The sequence below is a fragment of the Lathyrus oleraceus genome, chromosome 6 (genome assembly GCF_024323335.1).
Source record: "Lathyrus oleraceus cultivar Zhongwan6 chromosome 6, CAAS_Psat_ZW6_1.0, whole genome shotgun sequence".
Lineage (NCBI taxonomy): Eukaryota > Viridiplantae > Streptophyta > Magnoliopsida > Fabales > Fabaceae > Lathyrus > Lathyrus oleraceus.
Window position 1 is genome coordinate 452,352,395 of NC_066584.1, and position 3,719 is coordinate 452,356,113.

A 3,719-nucleotide genomic window follows, 5' to 3' on the forward strand; every position below is an offset into this window, starting at 1 on the left:
GTGATATATGTAATCCTGATGCAAAATACATTATATATGATATAGTGTTCTCGTTTCGTTCATTCAAACACTCAATGATTATTTTCCTTTGACCGATCAATGGTCATTTGCTTCTTGATCCGACATTAGTATGGTGAAGCAATGCCGTATTGATCAATCATACTGAATCAACAATTGAGATATGTTAGACGGTCTGAAATTGGTGCATCAGGGTTAGTGACGGCATAAGGGTTGTGTTGTCAGAGACTTATGCGATTGGGGTTATGACTGCACAAGAGTTGTGCTTTCTAAAACACTTTTTGGAACAGTGTTAACTGGTTAACGCATATGGTTAACCGGTTAACGCAATACGAAATAAAAATTTTAAGTTTTTCAAACAGTGTTAACCGGTTAACGCTTTTGGTTAACCGGTTAACGCAAGGCGAAAAACAGTTTTCCAAGACATTTTCAAACAGTGTTAACCGGTTAACGCATTTGGTTAACCGGTTAACGCAAGGCAGAAAATAATTTTTTGAACAGATTTCAAACAGTGTTAACCGGTTAACGCATATGGTTAACCGGTTAACGCAAGGCAAAATTCACCCGTTCGGCTAACTCAGTGCTTTAAAAGTATCAAGTGTTGATGCGAAAAGCGACATTGATTTTAAATGAATTGTTCATTAAAATGTGGTGATCGGTCGTCGAGATTTAATTTGATTTTAATTAATTAAAGGAATTAATAATAATAATAATAAAGTGTTTATTATTGTCTTGTGGTGATCGGTTATGGCCTTAGTCTTCCTTTATTTTGTTTTGGGTTTTAAAATACGACCTACGTGTCGTGCCTCTCTCTTAATCTCCCAAATGTAACTTCTTTTCTCATCTCACTCCCTCGTATGTAAAACGAGTTTCTTTTATGTAATATAATGATATGAAGAAAGCAAAGAAGTCAGTGCCAAAGGAGGACAACCTTGAAGATCTTGCTTGGAGAAGCTTAGATCGTTGTTAGGTTAGCTTAGGTTCTCTCATTGGCTTGGGAGAACAATTGCGCTAGGGGCCATAACTATTTCATTATGTATGTATGTATGTTGATGCATGTGAATGTATGTTGATGCATGTGAGAGACGGTTTATATGATAAACAAGCCGGTGAGATAAAAAAAAATTCCAATTCCCTCAAATTAAATATTAAGTTTATGCTTTCCAAGTTTTAACACTCATCAAGACTAGTATCGAATAATGTAGGTTTCGCCTACGCGAGGTGCATGTTCTATATTAGTAAGGTGCGATGGGATAATTGTAATATCCAACTGTTAAAGCAATGGATCAAACTTAACTAAACAAATTATAATAAGATTATATATATGTTTATAAGCAAGAGTTGGGAATGATCCATATGATGGATTGGAATAAGGAGTTATTCACCCAACTGAAATTTTCGAGAGTTGTATGAGATACAATTGGAAGGAGTTCCTACCTAAATAACCTAGTTTTGTGTAATCCGCCTACGCGGACTTAGAACAAAGTGAAATATGGATCTCGACCCACTAGAAAATCTTCCAACGGGATTTTCCGAATCAAATGATGAGGGTCATTTGTTTTGAGTAAAATAGTGGGAGCATGTTTAATTAAAGGCCTAATTAAATATGTCAATGATACTTATATTTTCATTAATCCTTATGTAGATAACCATGACAACAAACACCTCTAACAACATATTGCGATCAAACCTTGAGAAGGAAAAATTGTCTGGGATAAATTTTCTGGATTGGTACCAAAACATGAGGATTATCCTCAAACATGATAAAGGGAAAGGCAAGGAAGTTGCCAAACCCAAACCCATTATTACTGCTTTGAAGCCTAGTGGAAGCATAGAAAAAGAAAACACCTGCTTCCATTGCGGTAAGATCGCACACTGGAAGAGGAACTGCCCAAAGTACCTGGAAGATAGGAAGAATGGAGTAGAGACTCCAACTTCAGGAATTTTTGTTATTGAAGTTAATTTATCTACTTCTGCATCATGGGTATTAGATACTGGATGCGGTTCTCACATTTGTACAAATGTGCATGGACTAAAAAGGAGTAGAGATTTGGCAAAAGGTGAAGTCGACCTACGAGTTGGCAATGGAGCAAAGGTTGTTGCCTTAGCCGTAGGAACTTATGAATTGACTTTACCTAGTGGTTTAATAATTCAGTTAGAGAACTGTTATTATATACCAGGAATTAGCAGGAATATTATTTCCGTTTCTTGTTTGGAAAAGTTCGGTTTTTCATTCATAATAAAGAACAATTGTTGTTCAATTTATTTGAATAATATATTCTATGCTACTGCTCAAATGAACAATGGACTATATGTCCTTGATCTTGAGATGCCAGTTTATAACATTAATACTAAAAGGATGAAACCTAATGAGTTAAATCCAACTTACCTTTGGCATTGTCGATTAGGCCACATAAATGTGAAACGCATTTCCAAACTCCATAAAGATGGACTGTTGGACTCTTTTGATTATGAATCATATGAGACATGCAAATCTTGTTTAATTGGAAAGATGACAAAGTCTCCATTCACAGGAAAAGGTGAAAGAGCTAATGATCTTTTGGCCCTCATACATACTGATGTATGTGGACCACTGAACATACCAACCAGAGGAGGTTTTCAGTACTTCATCACATTCACTGATGATTTTAGTAGATATGGTTATGTGTATTTAATGAAACACAAATCAGAGTCCTTTGAAAAGTTCAAGGAATTCAAGAATGAAGTACAAAACCAACTAGGTAAGAATATTAAAACTCTTCGATCAGATCGAGGTGGTGAGTATTTAAGCCTAGAGTTTGATGACCATCTGAAAGAGTGTGGGATCCTATCCCAACTCACTCCTCCTGGAACACCCCAATGGAATGGTGTATCTGAGAGAAGAAATCGAACCCTGTTGGACATGGTCCGATCCATGATGAGTCACGCCGATCTTCCAAACTCCTTTTGGTGACATGCGCTGTTGAAACCAGCTTACACACTTAACCGTGCTCCATTCAAAAAGGTTGAGAAGACACCATATGAGATATGGAGTGGTGAGAAACCACATATGTCTTACATGAAGATTTGGGGTTGCGAAGTTTATGTGAAACGACAAATTTCAACTAAGCTTGAGCCCAAATCTGACAAATGCATATTTGTGGGGTATCCTAATGAAACAAGAGGGTATTACTTCTACAATCCTTCTGAGGGCAAAGTGTTTGTCGCTCGAACTGGAGTTGTCCTAGAAAAGGATTTTATTTTCAAAGGAACCAGTGGGAGGAAAGTAGAGCTTGAAGAAATTCAAGAATCATAAAGCGTCGATACACCTATGGAGGAATTAGAGCAGGAAACACAAGTGGTTGTGGAAGAGCAACATGCTCAAGTAGAACAAGACCAACGTAGGTCAAGCAGGATACGTCACCTACCTGAGAGATATGGATATCTCATAAAGGTGATATATTACTCATAGATCAAGATGAGCATGTGACCTACTCATGGAATCTTCGTTTTGATGAAACAGTAAAACAATATGGATTCATCAAGAACGAAGATGAGCCTTATGTCTACAAGAAGGTTAGTGGGAGCATGATCGTTCTCCTGGTATTATATGTAGATGACATATTACTCATTGGAAACTATGTCCCTACCCTGCAACAAGTAAAGTCTTGGTTGGGGAAATGTTTTTCTATGAAGACCTAAATGAAGCAGCCTATATATTA